Source organism: Mus pahari, chromosome 1, assembly GCF_900095145.1.
Source record: "Mus pahari chromosome 1, PAHARI_EIJ_v1.1, whole genome shotgun sequence".
NCBI classification, from domain to species: domain Eukaryota; kingdom Metazoa; phylum Chordata; class Mammalia; order Rodentia; family Muridae; genus Mus; species Mus pahari.
The window spans coordinates 72,648,458-72,656,328 of NC_034590.1; positions in this window are offsets into that span (position 1 = coordinate 72,648,458).

Sequence of the window (7,871 nt, forward strand, 5' to 3'; positions counted from 1 at the left end):
CCTGCCTCTGCCTCCCAAGTGCTGGGATTAAAGGCGTGAGCCACCACGCCCGGCTGACAACCTGACTTTTAAAATAAACAAAAGTTCTGAATACACTTTACCCAAAGAAGATAAGTGGCCCATTATCACATGAAATACACTTAAGGTTTAGCGTAAGGGAAATGCAATTTGAAACCACAATGAGAAAACAGACACAGAGTTCATGCTTGGAAGTCCAGCATTTGGAAAGTAGAAGCAGATGGATCCAAAGTTCCAGGTCTGGAGGCTGAAAACTGGAGAGATGAAGGTTCAGCAGTTAAGAACACTGGCTGAGCCAGGCGTGGTGGTGCATGCCTTTAATCCCAGCACTGGGGAGGCAGAGGCAGGCAGATTTCTGAGTTTGAGGCCAGCCTGGTCTACAAAGTGAGTTCCAGGACATCCAGGGCTACACAGAGAAACTCTGTCTCCAAAACAAAACAAAACAAAAACAAACAAACAAAAAAGAACACTGGCTACTCTTCCAAAGGTCCTGAGTTCAATTCCCAGCACCTGTAACTGTCCATAACTGTAGTTCCATGGGATCCAATGCCGCCTTCTGGTGTGTTTATGTGCAGACAAAACACCCACATGCATAAAATACATAAGTAAGTCTCTTTTTCAAAAAGATGTATTTAAAAAGAAGAAGTTCAGTGGTGTACTTGACTACATAGTGAGTTCAAGGCCAGCCTGGAATACCTGAAAACCCACCTCAATCAAGAACAGTGAGCTGTTGTGATGGTTAATCCTGCTTGTCAATTTGATTGGAATGAGAAGGACCTAGGAGATTTCTAAAGCTCACCTCCGTGTATGTCAGTTCAGAGAGGAAAGAATGGTAGGAAGGGAGGGAAGGAGGGAAGGGAGAAGGGGAGAGGGGGAGAGGTGAGGGGAAGAGAAGATGCTATGATGCTGGAATTTGGTGTGTTTGATGAAGTTGGTCAATGATTTGACAGACTAACTGGATCAAACTGCAATCTTTTTTGAAATAAAATATTTTTAATAATTCTTGGGGAATTTTATGCAGTGTATTTTGATCATATTTACCCTTAGCTCCTCCCAGACCCACCCTCAAATTTTATCTCCTCTTTTTCATTTCAGTTAATAATCCACGGACTCCAGTTTGTGCTGTCCACATGTAGGGTCAACCATTGGAGTGTGGTTGGCCTGCCAGCAGCCATACCCTCCCCTCCCTCAGAAGCCATCAAGTGCTCCTCAGTTAGGATTGGGGACTTAGGTGTCCTGTTTTGTTCCACGCTACCATGTTTACTGGCTTGATCTTGTGCAGATCTTGTTCAGGCAACCATGACCTCTATGAGTTCATGAGTGTCCCTGCCCTGTCGTGCCAGAAAGCAAGCTTGGCTCTGGTCCACCCCAATCTTAGTCTTTCTTCCTTTACTTCCAAGGAAGTCTCCAAGCCTTGGGAGGATGAAGCTACAATACTTTCACTGAAGCAATACAAATATAAAAAAATAGATAGATAAAAGATCAGAAAGCAGGGAATTGGCAGAGTGCCTGCCACCAGCAATTATTAATAGAACGGACGCACAGAGTCTGGCTATCCAGTTAATGCGCCTATGTCCATACAGTCAGTCTAACTTTGTTTGTTTGAGGATTTCACTAGATAACCCTGCCTGACCTGAATTTGCTATGTAGACCCGACTGGCCTTGAACTCAAAGAGATCTGCCTGCTACTGCTAGGATTAAGAGCATGTGTCACAGGCTGGAGAGGTGGCTCAGTGTTTAAGAGCACTTGTTACACTTGTAGAGGATCCAGATTCAAGTCCCAGAACCCACATGACAACTCACAAGGATCCATCACTCCAGTTCCAGAGGATCCCATGCCCTTTGCTGACCTCCTTGGGTACCCAACACACATGTGGTACGCATACTTACATGCAGGCAAAACATTCATACACATAAAATAAATCTTTGAAAAGTGTATGTGGTCATACCAGGAACATTCTGACTCTCTCAGCCACAGGCTCCTGGGCTTACTCTGTGCTCACTTGCACAGATGGCTGATACAAGATCAACTGTCAGCTCCACTTCTGAGGGAAGTCCAGGGTTCAGTTCACAGCACCCAATGGCAACTTACAACTGCCTATTGCTAACGCTCCAGGGGACAAATGCCCTCTTCTGGCCTCTTTTGACTATTGCATACACATGGTGCACATAAATGCAGGCAAATACATACTAAATTAGTAATTCTTTTTTAAAAGAGGAATAAGAAATGTCAACTCTTCCATTCCATTCGGTCAAAGCTCCAAGGTGCTGAGAGAGAGGGTCACCTTCCCTCATCCCTCCAGATTGTCTCAGACATCTCCATTTCACTGCCGGGCAGTCTCCAGTTCCTAACCCACGCTTCACTCTAGCATGGGGCAAGGAATTTGACTCTGGCTAATCTATAAACCATGTGACTCTGAATCATGTGACTCTCTTGTCATTCTCCTGGAGCAACCTCAGATTTCAGTCTGGGAGATGGTTCCTTCCCAGAACCACACATGGTCCTGTTCCCTGGCCCTCCCTCCCCCCTGTCTCTTTCTCTCCCCACTCTGTCTTTCTACACACCCCAGGATGGCCTCAAGTGCATGTTGTAGTCACTGTTCTGTTGCTGTGAAGACACATCATGGCCATGGCAACTCTTATAAAAGGCATCTAACTGGGACTAGCTTACAGTTCAGAGGTTAGTCTATTACCATCATAGCAGGGAGCATGGTGGCATGAAGATAGGCATGGTGCTGGAGAAGTAGCTGAGAGTTTTCCATCCTGATCTGTAGGCAGAGTGAGAGACTCTGGACCTGGCATGGGCATCTGAAACCTCAAAGCTCACTCCCAGTGACACACTTCCTCCAACAAACCACACCTCCTAATCCTTCTAATCCTTTCAAACAATTCACTCCTGGTGACTAAGTATTCAAATATATGAGCCTATGGGGGCCGTCCTTATTCAGATCACCATGGCACATGAACTCTCTGTTTCCCTCGACCTCACAATGCCAGTTTTCTTTGTCCTTCTCTTCAAGAACTCTTCTGAGGTTTCCACAAAGTGCACTCTAATATTTTACCATTTTCCACTTTAATCCTCAGAGTTGTCCTAGAGAAAGGAGGAAGGCTGAGGTCAAATCCAAACGACAGCGTGCAGCACCGTCCTGGCCACGGCGTGCAGCTCCGTCCTGGCCACAGCGTGCAGCACTGTCCTAGCTGCTGCTTTGTCTCCTGACAGGGATGGCTCACTTCCTAGCTCTGATGGAGGGGCCTCAATGCATCCCATCCACAACACCAACAGAGCCAGTTCCATGGTTTAGGTTTGGCCATTTGCATCCCTATACGCCACAGCAACTCTTTATTTGAATTCGTTGGTTTGGAAGTGACAGAAATCCAACTTGAACTAGATTAAACATAGATAAGAGCATGTAAGGTAATAAAATCCAATAAATGGGTAGACAACTAATTTGAAGAGTAAAGATGTTTCAGGAAGGGCCAGTGAGACAGCTTTAGTGAGTAAGGGTGCTTGCAGTCACCAAGCCTGATGTGACCTGAATTTGATCCACAGGACTTGTAGAAGAGTGTCTCCTGAACTACACACACACACACACACACACACACACACATGCGCGCACGCGCACACATATACACACGTACATATACATATGTATACACCCAAGTATACATACACACATGTACACACACAAGTATACATATACACATATACATACATGCACACATATACACACGTACAAACTTATGCACACATGTACACACACACACACACATTTATGTAGCTGAGCATAGTGTCATTCAGATGCCTTTAATTCTAGTAGTCAGGAGGCAGGGGCAGTTGATCTCTGCTGTTTGAGGTCAGACTGGACTATATATGAGTTCCAATCCTGCCAGAGCTATATAGTGAGACCCCATCGCAAAATAAATAAATGATGCTATTTTATCTTATTTTCTAAATTCATATAACAATAAATGGCAAGAAAGAAGTTTCTTGATCTACCTTTCTCAAGACTCATACTTTGACCGATTCTAACTGAGAGCAGAATTACATGAGAATTACATGTGCCCTGGGCTGTGGGCAGAAGGGCTGCTCCCAATCTCCAAGGGGAAGAGTTGTGCTGAGGGCGCAGCCTTATAATTGTCCGCTATGGAAACCCCGAGATACCACAGCCCAAATAAGTTCATCAACCTGTGGTATGCTGGCAGATCCTAGAAACTTGAGGAAGTGTGTCTAGTCAGAGGAACTAGGTCACTGGGGCATGGCATTGAAGGCTTCACCTGGTTCCCAGACCTGTCCTTACTTAAGGTAAACAGCTGTCTCTTCTACACACTCACTACAGCTGGGGTCTGCCGCAACACAGGCCCACACTCACTGCAGTCAGAGTCTATGGACTGAAATTTCTGAATCCATAAATTAAATTATTTTGCCGTAAAGTTTCTGTCTGGTCACAGACAATAAAGAAAAAGAAAAAGAAAGCCTTTGTGGTGGCTCACACCTTAAATCCTGGCACTTGGAAGCAGAAACAGGAGGATCTGTGTATGAGACCAGCCTGGTCTACAGAACAAGTTCCAGGACAGCCAGGGCTACACAATGAGACAGGAGGAGGAGGAGGAGGAGGAGGAACATAATAGAATAAAAACCTTTGTTTTGTTTTTTTTCTACAACCCCTTTCTAAGAAGCTATAGAGCTTATCTGTTATAGTCTAGACTGGTGTCTTAGTCAGTGTTCTATTGCTGTGAAGAGATACTATGACCACAGCAACTCTTATGAAGAAACCATTTAATTGGGGCTTGCTTACAAGAGGTTTAATCCAGTATTAACACAGTGAAGACCATGGTGACACACAAGCAGACGTGGTGCTGGAGAAGTAGCTGAGAGCTCTACAACCAGATCCACAGGCAGCAGGAAGAGAGGGATTCTGGGCTTGGAATGGGCTTTTGAAACCTCAGTGCCTGGCAAATACAGAAGTGGATGCTCACAGTCAGCTATTGGATGGAACACAGGGCCCCCAATGGAGGAGCTAGAGAAAGTACCCAAGGAGCTGAAGGGGTCTGCAACCCTGTAGGTGGAACAACAATATGAACTAACCAGTACCCGCTGAGCTCATGTCTCTAGCTGCATATGTAGCAGAGGATGGCCTAGTCAGCCATCATTGGGAGGAGAGGCCCTTGGGCTTGCAAAGATTATGTGACCCAGTACGGGGGAATACCAGGGCCAGGAAGCAGGAGTGGGTGGGTTGGAGAGCAGGGTGGGGGGAGGGTATAGGGGACTTTCAGATATCATTTGAAATGTAAATGAAGAAAATATCTAATTTAAAAAAAAAGAAAGAAAGAAAAGCCGGGCATGGCGCACGCCTTTAATCCCAGCACTCGGGAGGCGGAGGCAGGCGGATTTCTGAGTTCGAGGCCAGCCTGGTCTACAGAGTGAGTTCCAGGACAGCCAGGGCTAAACAGAGAAACCCTGTCTTGAAAAAAAAGAAAGAAAGAAAGAAAGAAAAAGAAACCTCAAAACCCACCCCCAGTGACACTTCCTCCAACAAGAACATACTTCCTAATCCTTTCAAATAGTGACACTCCCTGGTAACCAAGTATTTGAATCTATAACTCTATTGAAGGTTGAGAGTTCTCATTCAAACCACAACTGGGATGTTACCCACCCAAGTTCTAACCAGGCCTGCTTAGCTTCTGAGATCAGGCATGTTCATGGTGGTCTGGCCACAGACTAGACAGAGATACCTGACTTCATTTAGCTTCTAATTATAATTAGATAATGAAGATACTGAGATCATTGCCTCAAAGGAGAGAAGATACACTGCAGTAGCAGAAGGGTCCCTGTGGAGGTGACACTCAGAGCCCAGGGGACCCTGTGGAGGTGACACTCAGAGCCCAGGGGACCCTGTGGAGGTGGCACTCAGAGCCCAGGGGACCCTGTGGAGGTGGCACTCAGAGCCCAGGGGATCCTGTGGAGGTGACACTCAGAGCCCAGGGGACCCTGTGGAGGTGGCACTCAGAGCCCAGGGGATCCTGTGGAGATGACACTCAGAGCCCAGGAGATCTTGCCTTGGAGGATTGAGGGTGAAGATCAGTCTCTGCTCTGAAAATAGGGCAGCCAGTCAGGCAGTGGTAGTGCACGCCTTTAATCCCAGCACTCAGTAGCAGAGGCAGGTGGATCTCTGTGAGTTTGAGACCAGCCTGGAATATAGAACTAGTCCCAGGATAGCCAAGGCTACACAAAGAAACCCAGACTCAACAAACAAACAGACAAACAAACAATGGGGCAGCCAAGGCTGGGCAGAGGCCTCCTGGACACGGTTTTCTCCCGGCTCTAAGTGGATACATTAGTGTAGATCAAAGAGTACAGGGTGGGGTTCACAGGGTGGGGTTCACAGTGCCCACTCTGCAAGGCTCCTCCTGGCAGCCTGTTCTCTCTGCCACAATCCCATCATCTTCCTTTAAACTCCTCCCACAGACTCCTCCCCTAACCTCAATCTCTTCACCAGCAGGGGTCAAGCTGGGCAGTTCTTCAGGACCCTGGTGGTGGTGTAGTAGAAGCTAATTTAATTAATGTTTGCTACATACCAGACACTATTTGTGATGGCAATTATTGGTTTTCAGCTTGACTACAGCAGGAATTAACTAAAACCCAAGCAGCTGGATACACCTGTAAGGGATTTTTTCCTTACTTTGTTTGAGGTGGGAAGACCCACATTTAATCTGAGCCACACTTTCTGGTGGCAGCCTACATAAAGGACATAAAAGAAGGAAGCTTTTGGGTTTTGCCTGCTTACCCTTGCTCTCAACGGCAAGTTCGTTCTTTAACTGGCGCTAGAGCCTAATTCTTCAGGAGTCCAGAGACTACCAAAGACCAGCTGAGATATCCAGACTCATGGACTAGCTGGATCATAGTCTGCAAGCCACTCCAATAAATCCCCTAAATAAATAGAGAATATGTGGGAACCTGGCTAACAACACTATCCTAGTGCTCTATATTTTAACGCAGCTAATCATTGAAATAACCAACTTACAGATGAGAAACTCAAGGTACAGAGAGGTTGGGTAGCTCACCTTGTCATTCAGCCAACCAATAGTAGGAGAGAGCCGTGCCTAGCCATTCACATTAGGTTGTAGAATTCATCATCACTCATTACATCCTACAGGGGTGCTCCTAGGCACTACTATTGATGGCGTACCATCGTACCTATAAACAAGTAATGCCTCCAGAGATCTAATTGTTGCTGCTCTTGGTTGTGCTAACATTCCAACTAAAGCTAGTGTTGCGAGGGGAGGTTGCTCATCAGCTAAGAGCACTGGCTTCTCTGCCAGAGGATCTGGATTTGATTCCTGGTACCAACAGAGTGGCTCACAGACACCCGTAGCTCCAGTTCTGGACAATCTGATGTCCTCTTCGGGCCTCCAAGGGCACTAGGCACATATATGGTGCACAGATATACATACCAGCAAAATACTCATACGAACAAAATTAAAAGAACAAAACACCAAATTTCTAAGTGTGGCAGAGCAAATTGCTGGGGTGGAGTGGGGCGTTATTAGCTCAAGGGATAGACTGTAGAAGGGACAGGCTGGATGGCAGTGTCTGAGACACCAGGAATCCACTTCAATAGCACTCAGCCTCTCAGGCTCCCTCATATCTCTGCTTGTCCTGCAAGCTGTAGTTGCTTCTATGAGTGGACAGCATTGTCACTGGGGAAGGAACAGTCACTTACAAAGACATGGCTGAGGGAGAACTTTCCTCTACTCACAGAATGACCCAAAAGGAAGGTACATTCCAAGCAGGGCAGTGGTGGTATGTGGCTTTAATCCCAGCACCTGGGAGGCAGAGGCAGGCAGATTTCTGA